Genomic DNA, 24,701 nt, shown 5'->3' with positions numbered 1-24,701 from the left:
AAAAAGAAAAAAATCATTTTCCTTTATTCTCAAATACAAACATATTGAATGATTATTGTGTGAGTGCCAGGATGTAGGTATCAAAATTGACTCTTCCTTCTTGCTTTCTTGCAGGTCAAGGTTTGAAAGAAAAATATGTGTATAGATAAAACAGGCACAGATCAGATGTAAAAATCCACCTGCTCCATCTATTAATGCAGTTCTGCATGTGAAAGTACAGTGTCAGGAATTAGGTAGCATATGAAAGTACAGCTAGGTAAATTTAAACAGAATTTTGAATCAAGATACATTTGGGAATACAAAACAGGGTGAGATTAAACATAATGCAATCAAAGGTAGAGAAAGGAATTTGAGACAACGTGGCAATGATCAGAATTTCAGCTCTTAAAAATTGCATTTTTACTGAAGACTTTGCCACAGGTGAAGTTACAATAGCTGCTCCCACCCTCAGCACAGGCATAAGCAGGTGTTCCTGCCTTCTCTTTGCCTCTGAGACAAACACCTGCTAATATTAGCTACCTACTCCCCGTCGCCACCAGAAGGAGCTTAGCAGATATTTCATTGGATTGTACAATAATGTGAAGTCTTCTCTAATCTTATTTGGCACATTACCCATTGGATTTATGGAAATCCTCAATGAACCCTAACCCGGAGGTGTAGCAGTCGCATAAACTCTGCGTGTGAGTGTGTGTGTCACAGTGGTCACGAGGACTGCCCTTGACTTTACCTGCTGCTGGAGTTTTTTGGCTGGGCCGACAAGTAACCCTTAAATCCAAAGGGAATGAAGTATGAAAATCAGTCTTCCAAACACACAGTGCTTTGGCTGATTAGCATGGAGAAAAAGGAATTAATAATGAGGAGGGAAAAAAAGATAGCCAGAAACTACAAACACCAGGGAGCCCATTTCAGTGTTACTTGAAAATAAAGCAACAATAGCAAGAGTAGTCATCTCATTAAATAATAATTTGTTATTTCCCTTTAGTGCTGCACATGTTCTTTAATGGCTGTGACTTCTTAAGACAGTTTGACTACAATTCCCACATATTTATCAATAGGAAACTTGTCTAACTTTTAATGAGTCCTTGAACTGACCACCTGTGAACAAGAGGTATCATAAACCTTGTCTCTTCAAATATGAAAAATAATTTGAGCATAAGTTTTCCTTGATGTGGCTAATCTAGAGTGGGTTGTGAAACTGCTCAAATCAAGCCATTCCTCCTACAAAATTAAGACATACCTACCCCTTCTGTCCAGTGGCAAGGAGCGGAAGCTGCTATCGTTTCACACATTTGGAAAATTGCAGGTAATTAAAGAAGGAAAGGAAAAAAACCCCATGTCTGTTTACTGAAGAGTGGTTTTTTTTCATTAGAGAGGTGTATTGATATATTTCTCTGTGGTCAGAGTTGAGCCATCAGGAGAAATTTCAAGTTGTTGAAACCAGCCTGATGGTCTTTCATGTCTTCATGTCTTGTGACAAGAGAAGAGGATGTGCTCTGAGCTGGATCCTGCACTCAGGGGATTGCATTTTCATATGAAATTAAATTCATATAACTTACTGCACAATTTCAGGGAAAAAATTATGTGAAGAGTGTCATTTCATTTCAGCTGAACCAGCTTGTAAGTTTTACCAGCTCTGTCTACAGTGCTGATGGCTGGTTATAAAATGGAATTGTACTTCATTTTATTCTTATTTATGTATCATCTGTCAGATTTTCCTGTTTCACTTTGACTTCACCGTTCTGATTAAATGTCAATATTTTGGTTTTAAATTACATATCCTCTGGCATATGATGCCACATGCAGAGATTTCTTTTCCTTTAGCACTTTAATGAGATGCCCTATCAACATATATGCATGAAAATTTTCAAAAATTATGAAGGAAAAATGTTACATTTTCAACCAGGAATTTTCAAATATATTAAATAAAAAGGATATTCTGTTCTAAACCACCAAATATTTAAATGATGCTTTCAATAAAGTTTTGTTTCAGCATTTGTTGTAAAATGGTGATGTTGATGCCTTCAGAGGTAAACATTTTCAAGGCATCCCATTTTTAAAGGATTTGAAATTCTGCATTTTCATCCAAAAGCAGGAAGAAACAAAATGTCAAAAACTCAATGAAGTTTAAATTCCAGGTTTACACACAGTTTCTTAATTTTTAGTCCACAGGTGTAAAACATCCTGTGGGAACAAAATGCATGTAGTGGAACTGCAGTGCCATTTTTGGGAAGACTATAGATATGTTGAATGCATTTCCCAGCATCTGATCTGCAAGGGAGAATGGTGGAATCAGAAAAAGAGAGAAGCAAACCCACCACAAATGCGCAGAGTGTTTTTACAGAAATACTGGTGTGACCAAGGTGACTCCATCCCTTCTCTCTGATGGCAATCACATCACAGGTAACACGATGTTTTACTGCTTTTGGCAGCGTTGCAGAGATAACCTCTCCATGACGAACAGATTTTCAGCAATAATTCCTGTGTGCTGGCCTGAACCTGAATTTTCTTTCATGTTAAAACATAAATATCTGAGCATTCCTCGTATTTTCTTCTTGCATAAATAAACTGTCTACAGGCAGTGGGCAGAGGTACTTGTTATTGTGTTTCTGTTGTGACAATGTCAAAAAAAAGTCAGGCTCGGTGTTTTCCAAAGGGCCATCTTTGTCATACAGAGAATGTAATTGCACCCTTTTAAAGTATCATCCTGGTGCCACAGAACATTGAGTGGAGCTACCGAGTGATTTAATGCACCAATAATACAGTCTTTTTGTTTTCCCACATTTCTAATGGCAATAGATGAAAACTTGGGACTGCACAGCATTGGTCTCAAATGAGCTTGGTCCCTCATTTTTCCATTTGCCAGATTAGGATGAACACAGAGCGAGGAGGAGCTGCCTTACATCTTCCACTCCTCACGTTAAACATAATCTCCCAGCCTAAGTGCTGAATCACGTCTCCCAAGTATCTCCTGCTCCAATTGTGCCTTCACTTGTGTTGCTTTTATTTACCGTGTCAGCTCGCACCTTTCTTAGCAGTGTAGCCTTTCTTCCCCTTCAAACAAATATATCCTTTTCTCTGTGGCAATTTTTGAGCTGTGTGCTCAAGTCAGGGGTTAGACAAACCTTATCAGTATGCGTGTGTGTGTTTACGTGTGCGCGCTTGTGCGTGTAATTCCGGTATTTTCTCCTACTGAACAGGACAGTTGCATCGGAAAGCTCGTAAAAGCCAGAGTGGAACAACAGCACAATGCATCAAAGGGAGAACCGAGATTCTTTCTTTCCATAATTTTAGCTGAATGCATCACACAGTGGCAATTATATGGCACATTTTTCTTCTAAAAAATTGGCCTCGTTGTGCCTCTAGACAACAAAACAGCGTGAAGAAACCATACAGGCACAGCTTGGTTCCAAATAACCATGTTTACCTAATATACACAAATATGCCAGGCCTAACTATATAAATATTGCTGTTCTGACTTATTTCTGGAAGTTTCTGAAACATATAACGTGGTGAGTAGAAAAGAACATTCGCTATTTATTTTCATTGTAGGAAAAGGCAGTAAATCTCATGTATGAACATATTTGCAATGTGATAGGGAAAGATGACAGGAGTGTCTATGGAGCATTTTATACCCACTCATATAGTGAAAAGACACAATGGAAAAATTAATTTGAGGTGTGCAGCTCAAATTTATATGAGACATTCTGATTTATCTAGAAAACATCTTCTATAGTATTTAATTTGAATTGATTCATGCCATGGTTTTTTTTTCTCTTGTAAGATATTCAAGAGATTCTCAGGGTGACATGAAGCACTTTTAAGAGGACTACCAGTTATCTCCTCTTTTCTTATCTCTTGGGCAGCTTTTTCCAGCATTTAAAACTAGTGCTTGAGTTTCAAAGCTCCGTTCCACAATTGCTGTCAGATGAGGTGTATTGACAGAGAGGTTTTGCTCTGGGGACCTAATGTAGTATTTGAATGCATCAGAAATTGCAAATGATGCAAAATGACTCAAAAAAAAATATTCCTAATAGAACTCAGAAAATTCCCAGCCCAGAAGCGTGAGTGATTTTAATAAACCGCAGATTCAAAAAGCAACAAAAGATAATTTCTGTCTGATTCCAGGGGAATCGATGACAGATGACTCTTAGCCCGTGGCACGGGCACCTGGCAGTGCTGTGACACTGTTCCTGTGCCAAGGGCACAGGGCTGAAATGACATGTTCCCCTTCTCTGCCAAACCTGGCTGATAATGGGATTAAAGGCTGTAAGAGGCACCTGTTAGTCAAGTTTTAACTTGAATTGTCCTGTTGGTGTCTTCCATGAGGAGTCTTCTGGAACAGAGTCACGGCAGGCATTCCTTGCTCACAGTCACCAATCTGAGGATTTTCTTCATTTTCAGTTCCTAGGAAAAACAGGGATTTATAGAATCTAACTCCCCTCTCAGCTGGTGCAGAGATCAGGGTTGAGATCTAGCAAATACCACTTGCACGTGATGCCGAGGATGCCAAAAATTATTATTGACATTCATTTCCTGCTGTGCCAATCTTTGGGATGACAACTAGACCTACCACCAGGAGCTACATATCCATTTCACCTGTCCCAAACCTCTCCCAGAAACTGCTCTGTGACAGGGGCTGCCCCAGGGCATGAAATGGTGGAGTCTTGCTCCATGTCACAGCAAAAGCCATTTAAATTAGGGCACATCTGACCCTGTAAAACTGAACATCACTGTCACTGGAAGCAGTACAAAGCAAGAGAGGTGCAAAGAAAGATTGCTGGAGGGGAGGAAAAGAGTATTTGTGAAAAGCATGCAATGGGAACCCTGTTCATAGCTTAATTTTACATTTCTTCTCCAAAATTCTTGTCACCATAATTCAAATTCTGCAATTTAATACTGCAAAAATCCCCCCCAAAATGTCTCCTCCCCTTTTTGGCATTTGTTTGCTTTTCAAAGCATTTGAAACAACATGATTTGTAGTTTGGCTTTTTTGTTTTGTTTTTATTCGGTGGGTTTAGTTTTGTTTATTTTCAGGGACAGAAGTGGCTCCACTCAGTTACTTTCTTGTTCCTCTCTACTTTATTTGTCTACTCTGTAAACTTTATTCTTTTCCTCCAGCTTAGAAAAATTAGATTTTGACTAAATGACAGCCTCCTCTTTCTTCTGGCCACTTTCCAAAAGCCATGAAATATTTAAAAATTTGGAAACAGCAAAAAAATGGGAAAAAAAATGGAAAAATAAATCACTAACATTCTTTTGCACTTTTTTTCCCCACCCAAATATAAAGCTCCAGAATGTTCTTAAAAATTACTCTTTGAGAATAGAATTTTAAAATTTCATGTGATTGGTTGGTAGTTATGTTTTGCACTTCTGTAGAAAATAAAGTGTTTTATGACTGCCAACCTCATAGGAACATATTTTTTATTAAAAATAGTTCTCACCAAATGTTTTAAGGAAAAAAAATATCAAATGGGTCCAATAAATCCAAATTATAATCAGGCTTAAGTTATATATCAATTTGCTGAAGAGATGAATATACTTATTTAATGTACAGCCACCAAAACCAATAGAAGATTTTTAAAAGAGAGTCCTTGCATGAAGAAACATGGAAAGACCTCATTGGATAACTATTTATTCAGGAGAAACAATGAATAAAGAAAGACAGATTCTTCAGGAGGCTTAATTTAAAAAATCTGATTTCTCAAGAATACATTACCTAGTGTAGGTCCCTCCCTTCTGACACCTGTTTGGTCTCCTCATGTCAGTCCTCTGGTGTTAAGGTTGGGATTTTATGCTCCATTAAAACCAGTTCCATCACCGATGTAGTCCAACCATAACAAAATTTAAACTGAAGAATTAATGAATTACCTCAAGTTAATGCTTGGACATCTTAGAGGTCTTTTCCAACCTTAATGATTCTATGATTCCTTTTTTGTCTGTTTGTTTTAATTGAATCATAAGAATAATCTCCTCCAGTTTTGCTAATGGCTTGGCTCTGGATTTGTCCCACTTCTTAGAGCTATTCTTTTATTTCTTTTCTAGAAATCATGAATCTTTGATCACATGGGTCCAGTTGCCTAAAAGCCACTACATAAACACTGTTTTTCCAGCTATTTGATTCAACTTCTATTACTTTTTCCCAGAGTTCTGCTCCATATTCAAATTAAAAGCGAACAAACAACCCGAACCACCTTTTTATTCCTTTTCCTTGCCCGGATGCCTTGCAAAGCAAAGACAAATAACGGCTTTGATCCGGGGAGAGCGTGGATTTTCTTTTTTCTTTTAACCAGGCAGAGGATATTCGTGCAAGGGAAGGATCAGGGTCAGGACAGGCAGAGCTTGTAAGTGAAGTTGTCTATCTCCAGGCCACTCAACTCCACTGCAAGTTTCCCTAATGCCTTGGCAGTGATCCATGGCCCGACCTGGAGACACTGAGCTCAGACAAAGAAGCCAATTAGGTTGTAACCTGGAGTTGGTTCAAGCTGAGGTCCTGTCGGTGATCTCTGGCTGCCTTACCCACTAAGCTGCCCTGAATCGTCATGTGGTTTAAATAGGAACAGGTTGTTTTGGTTTAAAAAAAAAAAAATCATAATTTCCCTAGAAATCAGAAAAGGATAAAATACTGAGGAGGAAAAAAAAAATGCAATTGCAAAAATTGTTTCCTCTGCAGTGAAAAAGCTATTTTTCTAAAATTGGTCATCTTCACTGGTCTTCTTTCTGTAGATTCTGTAACAATATGCGTCTAATTGCATCATTTCATTAGCAAATGCCCTGTTTTATTTAAAAGTGCATATGTAAATGAGAACAGTGTTCAGGAAAAAAACACAAACCAACATTCTAGTGTATTTACATTTGGTGAAAGGGTCAAACCATGAATCAATGCTACCACATTTGGAATTTCCTCTGTATTCCCTTACATTCTTAACACATTTTGGGGGGGGGGGTGGGGAGGAATTAAGACTCGAGCACGGAACCTCAAGTTCCACAAATTGACACAATTCCATCCAACTCAGTGGAGCTTCTCTGATTTATGTCAGTCGAAGGTCTGGGCTCAAGGTTTATGGGAGTAATGGGAATGGGAGGATTTCAGTGACGGAGGAGAGGAGATACTGCAGGGAGCTGCACATGCAGTGCGTGGCTATGACTGCTTACACACTAATTAAACAGTTTTATATTTTGGTATGGAAAGATGGTGAAAACCATCTGTTTCTTTTTAGAATATTCTACTAGCTAAGGAGAAAATGTGGTCAGGATTAGATCTAGGTGATAAATAGTTGTTCGGAGGTTTTTCTTCTGCGGCTGAACATCAAGTTCTAAATAAGATTTGCGTCAGCGCTTAAGGACAGATGTAAAGGTTTATTGCAATGCAACAAACAACATGATCTTAGGTAAATCTGTGATGTTTTGTTTCAACCAAAACAGTGATTTAATTTTTTTTAGTGTTCTATTTAAGCTTCCCTCTTTCTGCATGTTTTAACCCTTGCAATTTGGGAGCACATAATCTAGTTTGAAACAAATGTTGAAAGAAATATTCCTGATTTTTTAACTAGAACTAATTGTCGAATATAACCCAGTCTGAGGCCTCTTCCACATCAAGCAATCAACAGGCTGATGCCTCAGTGGAGTGTTCCAGCAAATTACCTGGCACAGCCATTGCAGGGTGGCTGTGCTGGAGCACATCCCTGGAGCTGAATTAGAGGTTGTAAATTGCCTCCACAAATCCCTTCCCTCATAGTCACTTATTGTCCCACATAAGGAGCTATCATTTTAATTGACAGAGTCTTGTGTGAGGGATGCAAAATCATGAAAAATATGAAGTGCATCATACAGAGACAAAACACAGCTCCATTGAAATTATACCTTGTCAAGAGGGAAAATATTCTGGTTGGCTGAACATGAATCAAAGAATTTGGAGGAGCAGAATGCTGGAATTACCTGGTCTCGAAAAGTAAGGATAGAAAAAGACCCAACTTGCTTATTTAGACTCATCTTTCTCTCTACTTATTTTTCTTTTCTGTTGGTCACAAACAAAGGGTGAAAGTTTAAAAAGGAAAAGCAAAGAAGTACTAAGATATAAATAATGACAACTTGTGTTTGTGGAGGAGGTAGTCCAGGAGACAGAGAATGGCACAAAAGCAGTTCCCTTGGGGAAGTGGTTGAACCCAGCCCAAGTCTGAGGCGATGGCCCTTCAAGGGCCCAAGCACTGTGGGTTTGTGGGCCACGTCCCTCCCCATAACGGGGTTTAAGTGGTTCACAGGCTCCACATTGGCCCTATAAACAAAGATGAATTTCACTCTCTGAGCACATCTGTCATGTTAGGGCTCTGACACCTTGCATGATGGTGCTTAGCAGTCTTGGTACTGTGCACATGAGAAATTTTAGTACTACCTTTTCTCCTCTAAAACAGATAATTAAAAAATAAATACATGTGCTGTATTTTTTATAATAAATACTGTAATCACAGTTCCGTCATCTTTTGCTGCAAAGCCACAAATGGAATATCTTGTTCCCACATCTTTCTTGTCTTTGTTTTCTGCTTCATGCTTTGTATTGCCCTATGAAGTGCATGCCTCAATAAAGCAAAGCTGAGGGTTATTTTCTCGCTTTTTAAAAAATATAAAAATTAAACATACGTGACAGGCTGAAAAATGTGACAAATCAAAACATGTTAATCCCTCCTGAGTTCTGTTTGATTTCACATCCTGATATCCCTTGCTGACAAGGGAGAAATATCTTACACCACAGGTTCTGGTGGAAGTCAGCAAACCTATTTCTGTCTTAAAGACTAAGGATAGAAGAGTCTGTGTCTTAGTTTTTCTACTGAAAAGAGAGATTTTAAAAAAAAAGTTTACATTCACTATTGATTGATTTATTTATTTAATCCATCCACTGATAGCACGAGAGCTTCTGCTTTAGCACTTTGCCATTGCTGCTTGACTGAACTATAGAGCTCACTTTTTGTGTGCAACCCTGAAATCAGCTTCAACATTGAAGCAAAGGCCGTGACACTAGAGATTTTCAAGCAGATGGAGTAAAGAATATTGGGTTTGTGTGTATCAGTGCAGTAGGTGTTGCAAATACAAAAAAATAAGACCATTGATCAAAATAATAGATAGAAGCATTTTTTAATCTGCACAAGTCCATACATGTTTGTACCTCCAGTTGTACACACACATACAAAGACATGCAGAAGTATATCTCTATCTCCCAAAGTATTTGACATTCTATATATATTTCAGCTTTTAGCTTGATTTCATTGACAGTTCAGTCAGAATACCATTTTCCCTTCCCTTGTGGCAAGCTATACCTGTTAAGCCTTATTTTTTTTTTTTAACAGTACTCCTCTGCTGTTTTCTTTCTTTCGCTTGGTATGTTTTGTTTTGTTCTTGAAGCAGAAAAGCTCAAGTTCTCAAATAGATTTTCGTTGTCAAAAATCAAGTGTGTTTAAAGCACAGCCAGCTTGATGAGGGTTTGCTGGAAGGGGAGAGGGAGGTTTCTCCTGCCACCCCGACAGTGCTTGCATTGTGCATTGGCCAACAGAAAAGTCAATCTCAGGGTGAGGACCAAGGAGTGCAAACCTGAAGGATCTTGACATCTATGATTTAATCATTAGGATGAGATGCTTTGCTGAGGAACAGCCTCAGGAGAAGGTCAGATTTCAAGAATAACACTTGCACCAACAGAATGGTGTAAAAGAGATTCATTTTCTCACTCCAGATATTTATTCAATATGTTGTGAGTGCAACCAGTGTATTTTCTGCCTCACATTCGAAGCACTTTTAAGGAGAACATGTATCAGTGTATCAGAACATGTATCAGTTCATGGATGAGTAGACTGAGGCACAGGAAAAGCTAATGATCTGACAGTTCAAAATTAATAACTAAATCAGCAAAACAAGTTGCAGAGGAACACAAGCAACTGGCTGTACTGGCTTGTTTATTATTCTAAATACATTAATGTACCTCAGGCCTGACTCCCCTTCCTGAAGGCAAAGCTTTTTTGATGCAAAGCCTCACAATATATCCAACTTTGCACTGAATGCTCCGAGAAGTGAGAGTTAACTTTAATGGAAGCCTGTTTGTGCTTTAAAATATCATATATATAGCTTGATTAATGGAAATAGGTTAGAAAGAAATGTATTTTAATATGGAGAACGTAGTTACCAGTGCACTATCAGAGCACAACTGACATGGGACGCAGTCTAAACAAAAGTCAGCAGCTACTAATGAGGCTTGTTAGTGATGCTAATCTATGTAAATGTTATTAATTGAGAACATCTATCTTTTATCTCCAACATTTGGTAATCAGGCAATTAAAAAACAATGACATTCCCGGCGGTTGTTCTCCCAGTTAAAAAAAAGTGATCAAAGAGTCCTGAATAAGGAAAGGGAAAGTCCCTTATCAAGAGCTGGGCCTTGCCTTGGGCTACCAGGGCTCATTAAAGGCAGAAAAGCTCTGTTGATCACCAATTAACCTGATTTGTAGGAACTCTGATAAAGACCTCAAACAACATGAGTTTTCTTAACTATAATAAATGACACAGTTTATTGACAAAAATAAAAACGTTTGGTTTGAAAAAGAACATAAAGGAGCTATTCAAATTGGATAGCCCTACCACACACCAGGCCTGGAAGACGTGGGATGGGTTTAACTCCACCACATTGGTGGCATATTATCAATGCCAGATACAGTCAAACCTATTAACAGCCATATACACAACAACCAAATATATACATATTTGGTAGCTGTCACATAAATTTCTGTCATCTCTAGTCATAACAGACAGCAGATTGCATTAATTATGTATGTACTATGCTCATGAATGGAAATTCAGCGCTCTAGGGTGAACTCTGCATCTCGAAACACGAAAGTAAAAAAAAAAAAAGGATATTTTCTTGAGGCTTAATTGGTGGACATTTTGTGATTATACTTTTTTTTTTCCTTAATCTTAGCAGTTGCTTTAAATTATCCCCAGTGTAAATTTCCATATGGCTTTTTAACCCATTCTTTCCTTTCTGGAGAATTTAATTCTTCCTCTCAGGTATTGTTCTTGGTGTCATGACTAGTAGGTAGAGCACTGCAGTGTGACTGTCAAGTATAATTGTAATTATTGCCAGCAGTTCATTAATTCACATGGTGATGGCCTATCCCTGTTTGTCTCTCTGGAGAAAGAGGGAATAATAACTAAATGGAAAACCTGGGCCTTGATTTGACTGAAAAAGTAGCAGAAATACAATACTAAACTCAAACCACCTCTGTATTTAAAGGTTAAATGATTTTGGTTTGCACCACAGCTATTCTACCAAACCTCTGCTAGAGATAAATTGTCTCCATAGTGGGGACCTTGCCAGTCTTATCAAATTATACCCTGGGCTTACGTTGCTTTGTATGCAACATTTTAAGTGTGCTTTAGGTCTCCAATGATAAAATGCATTTGAGACTGTAAGACTAAACCTGCCTTATTAGGTCTATCCAGTATCTGATGTCCATGATCTTTATGGGCCAGATTTGACTTTGATAAGAATCAGGCTGGGTCATAAAGTGAAAAAATACCACTGTCACTTTTTCTGACATATCCATTTGACACATGCAAGACTGTGTCTCAGGTTTATACATCAAAAATTCAGCTCACTTTTTTTCGTTATGATGGACACCTTCATCATTTCCACAAAAATATTTTCCACTGTAAAATATCTTTCCCTCCTCACATCTGCCTTTATCATTTTCTATTCTTGTCTATTCAATGAAGAACTGAAGTAGTAAAGAAAATCATATGGGGAGGTCCGACACCTATAAATGAGCAATTTTTAAGAAACTTCAACTCTAATACACAAATTGACAATATGTCACATTTAGCAGAGAATGTTGGGTGTCAGAAGACATGTCTGAGAAGAAACAAAAAAGAGAGACATAGCAGTAAGGGTAGCACGAAGTGTCAACAACCCCTTTGAAGCCCAGACCCCTTTTTATTAAGGTGATAAAATGAAAGATCAGCTGCTTAACGTTGGAGCATCTGAATATTTTGATCTTGGTTTTGCTTTTTTAACTAATGCATCGGTGCCTCTCCCCCCCCAAAAAAAGGTATTAGTTAGTGATATCATGGGTGAGCTTTTATCTTACCATATAGATCTGAGCATGTTTTACAGCAAAGATAATTATCTCTAACCAGCGATTTTGGTTGGTCTTTGATTTAGCTGTTCAAGCAGATGCCACCATAGAGATTCTATTATGCACAAACAATTGTATTTCATTGGTAAGTGCCCCGCATGCCTACCTCATTATTAGAACCCAATTAATTTTTCTTTGTAATAAAATGGAAGGACTTAGAGCTAACAGGAAGGCTAATCTAAAGAAATTTGGACCAACCGCAAAGAGTACCTGGAAGAAGCATAAAGAAAGAAGAGCGGTAATTACGTGACACATGCACACATACAAAAAAGAAAGCACATGAATTGAAGTTTCAGAAACAGGCCCAGGGAGCACAGATCGCAATCTGGCTAGATTGTGAAAGTGGTACTAAGATGTCTTAATTATATGATTGATGTAAGCTTCAAAAGGAAGCTCAGTGTTCACAATGGCTACGAGGTTATGAGTGTTATCTCGTGTATAAAGAAAACCACCACTGAAGGCAAACAGTACACATGAAACCTGAGACCTTTCTCTTTCAGAGCCAATCAATAACGTCTTATTTTTAATCTATATTATGTTTAAGAAAATGTGATGAGATCCCCGATTGAAGATCACACAAATAATTATGCTAATAATGACTGACTTTGTAGAATCTACAAGGACTGGATCTACGAGAACTGCCGTTTGAATTCCTGTGACACTGTATGCAAGGGGACCTGGTTCAATTACCTGACAGAAGTACACAGACTACTTGTTTGAGACTAACTGGGAAAAACACTGCTTGGGGACATTGATTAACACAGTTCTGATTACTTTAATCCAGTGATTTAGATTACCAGCAAATTATCTGTTTTAAAGATAGCAGGGTTAGTTGATGCTGGGAATCTCCTCTTGCAGGGAATTCTGGTATTTCAAGCCTCGTTTTCCTCCAAATCAGAACAAAATCCCTTCCAATTTCATTATTTTAAGAACCAGGTTTTTTTTTACTCTTTCTTTCAAGCTTCTGATAAGAATTTAATTTTGATTCTGTTTTATCATTACCATTGTTAATATCAATGGGAAATAAATGAAGAAAATTTAGAATCCATCAAAGGGAAACATTTTTATAATACTGGGTTCAAAATTCAATGAAAAATCAATACAAACCTTCCTTTTAGCCAGCAAACCATTGTATTTCAGAAGGATATTTCTTCATTTGGAAACTGCAAATGGAAGGTGGTTTCTGAGCTTGCTAAAAATTGGCAGAAGGTGACCAAATGCTCTGCATGTCTCTGGCTATCAGTACCAGTCAATAAAGTGCTTTTCTGCCTTTCTTTTGGTGCTGAGATATTTGCTTCAGGGGATATGAGGAAATGTTATCTTTGCATACAAAATGCACTCGCCTGTGTACACCCAACCAAGTTTATTCAAAGGAACTAATAAGTATTTCTTTGTGAGTATCCAAAATGACAGATGAGATAGATGGACATGAAATAAGTCTTTATCCACAATGGATGGAAGAATGAAATTAAAAGTTATAGGTGCTCTATGGCACAGCATGTTTTTAATTCAAGCATCCACATAAACATCTTCTCCTGAGATGGGTTTGAGTTGTCCAAACGACCCAATCTTCTCAGGGTTTATTATTGAAGGGTAACTCACTTGCTTGGAGATACCCAAATAAAATCATAACACAGTTGACCCAATTCTATTTAAAAGTCCTTCTATGAGTCCTGATTGACCAGGCATGATGGTAATAGAGTGAGAGTTAATGCTACAAGCATTACACAGAAGAAGCAAAAATAAAAGCTCTACTGTGCAGACAGGAGGGGTGAAGGGTCCATTGAAAATCAGAGAGATTAGCAACTCATCACATTATATGTGGGTTATCAGGAGACAGAGGTAATGAAAGTGAGACCTATATCCTTGATCAATAAGAGTTTGACTGCATTTTGAGTTCATTTTCCCCTGCCGAGAGTGAGACAGCAAGCTTACTATTGATCACAGTGTTAATCCATAACTAGTCTGGGCCCTAGCCTAGTGGAACAAGGAGGAAAAATAAGATAATAAGCAGGAACTCTTGATCTTTTATTATGGTGTGCTAGATAAAGAGAGTGCAAGGTTCAAGGTGAAATACTTTATGGTTAACCCCTTCTTTGCTGCTTAACTCCAAGTGCATGAATGACAATAAATTAGCCAGGCCCCATGTTTTGATACATATTGACCTTGAACCCTGTTGACAAACCTCTCACTGTGACACCCACATGTGTGTACAGGTCACCACTCCACATCTCTTCAAAGCCCAGGGGATGCAGCACTCACGTGGCATCTGAGTGATATCTGAGCATCCTCAGCTGGTGAAAGGCTTTGTCTTATCCCTGAAATAAGCAGGAATGAGCTGCTGTAGCTGAGGAGATGCACCCCTAAACCTCACCTTAGCACTGTTGTTTGAAAATTGGACTTGCTGATCCTACGAAAGGCAACAGTTTCCATTGCTTGTGTATTTGTTCCAGCCTTTGTTAGAAGTGCATGTAGATGTTCCCTGGTCATTGCTTTTGGTTGTGGGTTGTCTTTTTTTTTCCCTCTGGCGTTTTTAAGTGACAACATGTCCAATTAAGACAACTTACTCTTTCCCATGGCAACATCTGACTGATGTCAGGGACAGCCACTGTTCTGAGGTGAGTAGCTGATGGGAAGAGTGATAGTAATTACCTTTTAATAAATCCTGGAAAAAGACCAAAATTAACATTGTTACTGCAAATGTGTTTTAAAACCATGAGTGTTCCATAAAGTGTAGCTTCAGTAAAATTTTAAAATAGCACCATTCCCCTCAAGACTAAAATTTTCTCTGTTTCTTAATTAAAGTTTCTATGAAGCATTCAAAATAAAAGTTTAAAGTTCCTTCCACTTGGAGGTGAGGAGCACACCAAGAGCCTAGTCATGCTGGAAACATCTCCCCTGGTTCCTGTATTGGTAATAGAAATATTTGCATCTCTATATTCATTCAGCCTTACTGCCTGGGTGTGTGATCCCATCACATCTCACCAGATAACAGTGGGTTACAGTGACCCACATTTCAGCAGAGTGGTGGCATTGCCTATGCTGTTGGAAATGTCTTTGGGATGCGACTTAGAACAGCCTTGTAAATGCAGTTTATGAGGAATGGTTTCATTTCCTTTAAAAGTAAAATCAAATTAACAGAACTCCTCTCTATTCCTTGATTTTTTTGGGCCAAAAGTCACAAGTTTGGCCTGTCTAGGTAAAAATTATTTATCTTCTGTAGACTTCATCAATGCACATCATCCCTAGTGAATGGAGAACACAAAGATGCCAGCACACACATGGCACTGAAGGAGGACTCTTACCCATCTCAGTGTGAATCTCAGCATAATGTGATAATTTGATCCAAAAACTTGGCCAAATCATAATTATACTCAGTCTGCTAATGCCACATTGCTGTTTTGGTTGGGTAATGTACCTTTCAGCTCTCCCAGGCTACAACTAACTCATTCAGATAACCCATACAACTAATTTACAACCTCTCTGGAGCTACCTCACAGTTAGCTCCTTTTAGTAGTTGTTAAATTATCCCTGTGCATCATTTACATGTTGCATAATTTGGTTGGGATAATTAATGCCTGTAAAGCACTTTGAGGTTTGGGGATGAAATGTACAGTAGAATTACAATGATTTATTCTGGCGATGATGATGATAAATAAATTCTACTGCAAAAAAACTGACAACAACTTTCATATGCTATTAAAAACACAAACCTGTAGCTGGAATGCTCTTTTCCAGCTGTGAGTGCCATGTAGTCTCAGATAGTCAAAAAAAGAGAAGATTAATCTTCAAGTGGTAGATAGTCAGTTATTCTTTAGTGTTCAACATGTTTTACACAAGGGTGTGTAATGTAACTATTCACTGTAACATAAATCAGTTTACGGACAAAACAAGAGGAGGGAAAAAAATCCCATTTTTCTTTAGCTTAAGAACACACACCAAAAAAAAAAAACAGGGAAAAATGAATTAAGAAAGTCCCAAGAAATTGCAAGGGTGCTTTTAAAAAATATCAAATTGTTAAAATATTGCTTTAGGCAGCACCCACAGGTTAAGCTGAGTGATCATTCCTGCACGATATAGAGAAGCGGATACTCCTGCAGATCAAAAGCAAGCATTTCTTTGCAGTTTTTAGGGGCTGTGTTTACTGGACTTTTCTCCTTTATTTTATAGTATTTCAGTAGTTCAATGAATGCTATTATTTTTACATTCTGAAAACACAGCTTTGACTGCAGAGGCTCAACTAGTTGATGCCTTTAATTCAAGGTGTTGCTTTTCCCCGACAAGGAGGCTTCCCCAAACTCTCTCATCTTGTATTTGTCGTGCACTTGAAAGCACTCATTAAATTTGCAATGAAAGGAGGTGGTTAGAGCAGAGGAAATTGTAAAGTGGACTCTTGCACAGGAGCTGTTTTTATAAGGCCGTGATCTAGACTGGACACTGCCTCGAGTTTCTTATACAGCTATTTATAGATGCATATGAACAAGGCATAGATTTGTGTGCTTTGAACGACATCCCCTAAATCTTTATGGATTGTATTTTCTGGCTACAGCCTCCATTTATACACATGTCAATATTTAGTGCAATCCCTGCACAAATAAATGTTATTGTCTTCATCTAACCAAGGCAGCAACCTTAAAAATATCACTCATGACAGATGCGTGTACAGAGATTCAAACACACAGATAAAGACGTCTACATTCATCTTGTATAGTGTGTGCCAAACCAATAATGAAATGTAATGTAACATTTATAGTCAGCTCAGAGCTTTGTGGTTTTACTCTCCTGAAAGTCCTACAGTTCTCAGGCTGACATTTCTGCCCAAGCTGCCCCTGGGGAGGGCTGCAGAGCCCTGCTAAATATTTGCAAATGAGCCTGTTTCTTGTGAAAGTCTAATATGGAAAGTTTTACCTTCAAACTGTGGGGTAAATGAATCTCCCAGTTCATTAGGGAAGGAGAGGGACCAGAGTTTGGAGTTGGAAGACTGGTTTACTCTTTAGGAAGGTTTAGGATCCTTGGGAAGGTTTCACTCTGTTTCTAGGAGTGAGAACTCAGGACTGGCCTCTGGAGACAGAGCAAGGTTGAGATTCTGCAAATCGAGTTATGCATTTTATTAAATGGGGAAGAATGTGTAGGAAAGGAAGACACAGAAAACAATTACAAAGATAATTGAATTAAGATGGATTTTAATCAATTTATGGTCTAGTTTTCACATATAGAAAGTGCCCAGAGTGCAGACCTAAACAGAATCCCTCAAGTCTACATCTGCTGCATTCTTACATTCTACGCCCAGTTTTTTAATAAGTTAGGATAGGTCATTAACTGTCTCACAAAACACTTTTTAAAACAAGAATTAACCCCTTGGCCAATTTTTTGGCCAATTTGTCAAGTTACAGCTGAATTTCCTTAGGCAAAGTTAGACACTCAGTTCTACTGCATTTGAGATGCTCCAAAAGGACCAAGAGGGATGTGGCAGAGGCTGCCAGGTAGAAAGGAAAAGTGAAGCCTTAGAGGACAGCAACCTGATGCCAGCACAATTCACAGCCTACAGAGACAACAGCAACAACAAAAAAAAATGGTAGAAGGTGTCACTTATATTTTTATATTCTATATTTTTATAGTTTGGAGCTCTTTGGTGACCTGTGCAAAATGTGTTGCTCATAATTATGCCCCCAGTCCACTCTGTAAAAGTCAATGCCTGGACATGCTGGGGATATCTGGCATAAAAATTAATTCTCCTGTGCACACAGTTAAAATGATCGTGGGATATTTTACTGTAGCATACACTATAATCACACTGAGGAATACTGGCATAAGACATTACAAATAGGGTTTCAGCTCCAGATTGCCGAAACTAACAATAATTTCTGTAATTATTTTATATTAATTATAGGTCATCTACTAATATCTTCAATTAATTAATGCTGTAATGTGATTATGTAATTTATAGTTACTGTTGAAAAAGGTTAATTTGTCAAGAAAGACACAAGGTAAACAGAAATGTTATTAAAACCCCATATAAACATTCATTTGAAAACTCGAACTGAACATAAAGAAACAATATAAAGAAATAAATGCCTAAACATCTACACAGCCATCTATCCATTGGAATTTCATAGAGTAGTTGGATATCTTAGAGGAGTTATTCTCTCCTTACAAATGACACATCAGTGAGGTCTTTTTCCAGCAAGAATTTTAATCTAAAAAAAAATAATTTTAGTATGTTTAAGAAATCAATCCTTTTTCTAACATTTTAGCCAATGGAATTATTTTAAAATATGTTTAAGTTGTTATTGTGATTTCATTTGCACGTTCTTGTTGAGGACAAATGTAAATAAAAGATAAGTAGTTTAGTAAATCAGATCGGTAACATTTTTGTAAACAAAGGTTAAAATTAAAGTCTTTGAAATGTAAGCAATTTTTTCTTTCAGTCATATAGATATTTTCAAAGAGTTTGCAATTTACCTTATTATCAGCCCTAAAATTATATTTACCACTTTCTTGACTGAATTTCCCAATACCACAGGGCTTAGGAAACCAGAATTACCTTAGGTAGGATTCACAGAGCTCCTTTCCATGGTCAAAGTGGGCAAAGAGGGCTTTTAGCCCCTGAAAGCCTTCAGATCCCTTCTTCCAGCATATCCTAAAGCCACTGTCAGATTTCTTACACCTCTACTTGCTGCTGGATCTCGCAAACTATTTTATGCCTGAACAACTCTGTTCAGCAGAATACTTTTTTCTGAGTTCATTGGAATTGCTCTGATTTATTTAAGAGCTGACAGCTGCTGAAGTTCTTGGGAGTTCTTTGAAGGACATTTCCTCTTCCTACACACTTGTGCAAAACCAAGGGTGGCTTGAGTTGGGATAGTCAAGGAAACGAGGCGAATGACTGACAAGATTCAGGCAGTTGAGAGCCACGATGTTAAACAGGTGTAGTAGGATCAGAAGCCATCCCTAGTGTTCATTACTGGCATATGCTATAATACTATCAAATTATTTCAGCAACCTGATGTGAGAATGGGGTGTGGGGTGGAAATTTGCAGATGGTAACAAGGGCAAAAAATGCCGAATGAATTTTAAATCTGCACAGCGTAACATTTTAGCATCAAAGTGAGCATTTAGTACCAAATACCATTAATTAACATTTCCATGGGCTTTTTATTAAATGCTTGCTCAGCAAGTCAAGTGTCTTTCAAGCTCCGAGCAGCTGTGAATGTATAAAAATATATTGACACAGATATATTCATGCATGCAAATAAATGTATTTCTTTCATTTGTTGCGAATGATTGTTATTATATTATAGGTTTTTAGCAAGTTAAAAACTAATTTGCGTTACCAATCTGAACAGCTGAAAGGCGGTTGCACATTAATACCTGTCTACCTGTTTGTAATCACTCTGTAGCATCTGGTCCCAGCTAATTCCCTGTTTTCTACTTCTTAGCAGCTCTCCAAGGCAAGAGGTATGGGCCCTAACCCAGTTTCACTTCCAGCGTCTCTTTTAAGGCTACTCAGGTGCTCATTTAATAGTGTGTTTCAATCCAGAAAGGTCAATCGATGCCAAACTAGACATAAAAAAAGCATAAATTAAGTTTAAAATAATGCATTGCAATGAACAGTCCTGCAGCTAAGTGCAGTTCTAACAGCTTAATCATCACACCCAGTCAGCAGTCACCTGATAGCTTTTGTTTGTACCCTGTGATAGTAACTAAATTAATTTGTTTCCTAATAAAGTATTTCAGGATGTTGAGAAAACACAGATAAGTAGACAGAATCCTTATTAGGATCATCAGTATTAACATAAAATCCTTTTGTGCTCATTAAAGAAAATACAGTCAATTTAATTAATGCACATTAATCCCCAGTTGACATTAAAATCAGCTAAAAAACAACACTGATATAGATTATTAAAATGAGACCAAGAAAGTGTACAAGGTGGCCCCTATAGGAAGAAAATAATTCCTGAAACCTAAGGGTTCTTTTTTTTTTTTTTTAATGAAAAATATAATCCAGCTGGAGCCCCCGTTGCCTGCCCATTACTCTAAGGAAAGTTTGCACCCACCAGTCATTTTTCTGTGGGACTCAGGGGCAGAGAGACACACTGGAGACAAACATCTGTCCCAGGCTGGGGTGATGTGGAAAACCCTTTGCCATCTTTACATGAGTCCTTGCTGGAAGTGCAGCAGTGGATTTTGCCAAGACACTGACCTGGATTATTTTCAGGATTGCTGAAAATATTGCTAAGCTTGAGAAACTGCTTTTCACCTTCTTTATCCCATGTCTGCTTTTTGTACTTTTGTTGCCTTGGCCATGATCCAGCGGCGTGTTAGGACATGGTATGATCCCCAAGTGGGTGAGTGATCTCATTCCTGTTCAGCACAGCCCTCAATTCTATTTTAGACATGAGGTGCTTCCATGAAGTCTATGAGATCCCCTCATGTGGCATCAGTTAAGCAGGTGCTTAAGAGTAGTATCATAAAAAATACCTGAGTGACTCAGGTGTGTCAGACTGATTTTCCAAAGCATTGTAGGTGTTCAGGCACCTAAATCTCATAAGCCTTAGGTGTGTGTTCAAGCCTATCCTATGCTTGGATGTGTGAGTGCACATCAAATGCGCTGGCTGGGAACAATGCAGGTATTTGAGCCCCACCTGATTAGGAGCTGTTTGCTGGCACAGGGCTGTGCTGGCGTGACAGTACCAGCCGTGGGACGTGAGTTCTTGTTTGCTCAGGGACCTCGAAACCCAGCACTGCACTGAACTCTGCAGGAAAGCTCTGCCAAGATCAGACTCCTCTGGGTGAATTTTCAGTCCACCCTCAGGGATCTGCCCTGGTGCTCAGCATGGAGTGGGAATCAAGGGACCATTCAACGTCCAATCTCCTTCCCTTATGAGCTGGAATGATATCAGAAACTGGGGAGTTTTGAGGGCTGGGATTTGCAGCAGCAGTGCTTTAGGTGCTTGAAAGCACAGGGGATCCCAGACTTACCAGCTTCCCCCAAGAGCTACATTTCCTCCTCTTTTTCCCTGGTGCTGACTCTAACCATGGAGATACAGAGCCATGCTCATGCTTGCATTCTTTCTGGCCCCATTTTTCTTCAGGATGGAGCCATTTCAGGAAGAACTGGTGAAAATGTGACCCATTTCTCTTCATCTCCCAGCAGAGATGGGGCAGGGGCTTATGTCCTCTCAGATGGAGGAGGACCCTGAGCTTAGATCACTATCCCGTTGGGGCTAGTCTAACCCCCAGAGGGCTGATGAAAGGTTAGGAAAAGCACACCTTCCAGGAGGGAAGAGACAGCAGGTCAGTCCTTTTTCTTCACCTGGTTCATTTTCTCTTTTAGAGACCCCCTGGGCAAGCACAGAAGCCTCATTTGTGAAGAGCTCAGAGAAAAAGCAGAAAACACCAAGCTGTTCAGCCCTGCCAAGGGACAGAGCACCTTAGACCTGCCCAGAGGCAAATTCTAGGTGCTTGCCAGGCTTCAAGGAGAAAAACTGCAGTGCCTACACATTCTGGATTTATTTTGACCAGCAGTTGCACAGGCATTTTGAGAAGCCACATTTTGGACATGGGTGTGTAAGTGCCTCTGTACATTAGCCTAATTTGCCTTTGAAAATTGGTTTTAGATGGCTCTGCAAATATTGTCTTACTACTTTTTTGTTGAATGGGGACTGAAATGGAAGGTACGTGTTGAGAGACTGATCTTCAAAGTGTAGCTTAGATTTCAGCTGAAGGTGGCAGAAATGTTTCCTGAAAGAAAAAATATAGTAAGTTCTGATTTAGCATTCTTGTGTATATGGCAAAAATCAATTCATTTTCATAGAATGTAGGATCAATAATATGGAGCTGTGCTCCTGGACACCAGTATTTCTAAAATACCATTCAAGTCACAGCAGGTCTTATTTAAGGTAGTGAGAGTTTTGCCATTGATTGTTTGGTTACATTGGACTTTATATTTCTTCATCAAATCCTGGTGTTTTTATTTTGAACTGATTTTAACTCCAGAGAGACTTTTTTTTCCTTTTCCCCCAGGATTTCTGTCTCTATCAAAACCTTATGCCCTCCCTTCACTATTGATTACACTCACAAGCTCTTATCTTCAGCTTATAACTTATTTTATTAACTACTTTAAAAAGTGAAGATAAAACATGAAAAAGGAGAAGAGGAATTGTGTGGTTATCCCATGAACAGTGAGGGTTTATTTTTAGAACATACCTAGTTGCTGACAAAATAGAAGTTGGGATTTTCTTTTTAAAAGGCATGACACGTTCCAAACTATGATAAGGTTTTGGGCTAATTAAATAAGAAGTAAGGTTTGTTAGTGTACAGTTTTTATGATAGCTGTTAGCATGTCGAGTCTTTCCTTCTTTTCGCTTCATATTTTAAAGTTTCCTTTTATGTGTGTGAAAAATGAGTAAAAGTGTCAAGCCTTATCACACCTGACCTTGCTTTTTGGCTAGCCTCTTTCCCTTATCTATCAAACACATTACTCTCCCCATCATAACGTGGTAGTGCAAACATCGCAGCTGGCCAGCAAACATGACCAAAGCTACCTTTAAACTACCTCTAGACTCTTTAAACTCAACTAAAAGGCTGATTAGGTTCCACCTCTTTGGTCATTATCTTATTTCGATAGCCACGCAATGAAAAAGCAATCTAGTAAAAAGCTCCCTCCTAGGAAAACTAGTTAAAGTGTGTGCTTGCTTAGGACGGTGTACTTAAAGAAAACAATTTATTCGTTCGTCAAAACCAACTGTGTAAACTAGTTTAGCTGTTTGCCGAGGCTTGGAATGAACAAACGTTGTTGTTTTCCTCCCACAGCTCCTCGGGGAGGGGGAACGGCGGGTCGGGGCGGGTCCGGCCCCGGCGCTCCCGCAGCGCGGTGCGTGCAGGTCCTGCCCCGCACCCTGCCAAAGGCAACAGCCCTACCCTGCTCCACAGCCCACGCAGGGATCCCTCATCCCGTTCCTGGACGGGGAGAAATCGCCCCTCAGCGGGAAAAGCGACGGGAACCCCCGGGCGCGCTCCATCTCCCTCCGGCTGATGCTCTCCCCGGGACCGCCTCGGAGGTGCATGACCCTCGCCGTGCTGTTTGATCCGTTCTCCCTCTCCACCTTCTCAGGAATTATCTATTTTTTTTTCTTTCCTAAACAAATTTAGAAGGAAGAGATTAGGCAGGGGAGGGACAGGCTGGCTGCGAGCCTGCAGCCGGCGCTGGAAGGGAACCACAAGCCTTTCTCGGGCGGTGTTTGCTCGGGTTCCTTTAGCAAGCGCGGCACAATGGCAACTATTCAGGAATTAGTCAATATGACCTGGCACTAACAAGCCCTAAAAACATATATGCCTCATTCTCACAGAGCCTAGGAATCATGTTTTTTAAGCGGGATTTACTTTACTTTGTCAACAGAACAGGTAATGTGGGAAGTCTCTATTGGAGAGTAAAAGCTTTTCCCGTTCCCTCTTCCAAAAGAGACATTTGGACCATAAAACCGCCTTTCCTGGCCAGCTGAAGAGGTCCCACCACAGGTGGTGCTGAGTGACGGAATTTCCCTCGAGCAAAATTAAGCTGGAAAGGAGAAATGCCCTGAGAAACCCATCCGGCCTCCCCCGGGGGGGATTTCCCAAGGGGTGAGCGGGACAAGCTCACATGGGTGGCGAGAGGGTGGGCAGGGAGAGGGGCCCCGGCCACGAAAGGGTTACGAGCCCGGAGAGTGGACCTGTTTGTCACCGGCACCCACTAGGAAAAAAAAAAATAAAAAGAATTACTGATTAACGTGATCTGTCAATACGCCTTTGCCCCGCGGGACCGGAGCCGATCTATTACCTGGCACCTCCTTTGCCATCTCCCTCACCTTGGTGAGCCCCTGCATCCCTCGCCTGGCCCTGAGTCATGGGTAAACACCGCCGGGTGCCAGGCTGTGCCCGGGGTACCCGCCCGGGGCCGGCGCCTCCCGGCCCCAGCGTGAGGGGCTCCTGCGGGACAAGAGTGCAGCCTTCAGAGAGTAAATGAGTGAGTTCCCCATCATTCCAAAGGGCACAGACAGGGAAGAGGAAAAAAAGTCACAGGCACGAGGAGACGGCTGGGGGGCGAGGACCTGACCCGGAGCGCATCCCTGACCCGGCTGGAGGAAGGGGGGGGGGAAATAAAGATAATAATTATTTTTGAAAAACAGTTGGAAAACGTTGCTTTTCGCAGTAAAGCGTGGCTGCACGCAGGATAAACACGGGGGGGGGGAAAGTAATACCTTAAATAAACCTGCCCTATATGGGGCGCAGTCCAGACCCGCATCCCGCACCTCTCCTTGGGACGCCCTGCTCTGGCACCGCCGCTGCCCGGGAAGGGACCAGCAGCCCCGCTGCGAGGAGCAGCCACCGGGATCCAGATCTCCCCGCGCAAATTAATTCATCACAGAGCTTGTTAAACAATTTGCAGGGCGAGCATGTTGTGGACTGGGGGGGTTGGGTTGTTCGAGGGGTTTTTTGGAGGGGGAGTCGGTGGAGGGTGTTTTGGTTTTACCTCCTCTCTGGGGCCAAACA

At 39.8% G+C, this 24,701-nt stretch overlaps 1 long non-coding RNA gene across 1 annotated transcript in view; it reads left to right on the top strand.

Moving 5' to 3' along the window:
• LOC120324188 overlaps positions 1–24,052 on the top strand; it is a 47,505-nt gene extending 23,453 nt beyond the window's left edge. The window contains exons 2-4 of the long non-coding RNA XR_005565291.1: positions 2,163–2,400; positions 21,508–21,740; positions 22,986–24,052. This is a non-coding gene — a long non-coding RNA (uncharacterized LOC120324188). The remainder of the gene's footprint in view (positions 1–2,162; positions 2,401–21,507; positions 21,741–22,985) is intronic.
• Positions 24,053–24,701: the final 649 nt, after the last annotated feature.

The sequence above is a fragment of the Pipra filicauda genome, unplaced genomic scaffold (assembly GCF_003945595.2).
Source record: "Pipra filicauda isolate LSUMZ 115617 unplaced genomic scaffold, ASM394559v2 scaffold44_size3831614_pilon, whole genome shotgun sequence".
Taxonomy (NCBI): domain Eukaryota; kingdom Metazoa; phylum Chordata; class Aves; order Passeriformes; family Pipridae; genus Pipra; species Pipra filicauda.
This window is presented reverse-complemented; position numbering and strand designations above follow the sequence as displayed.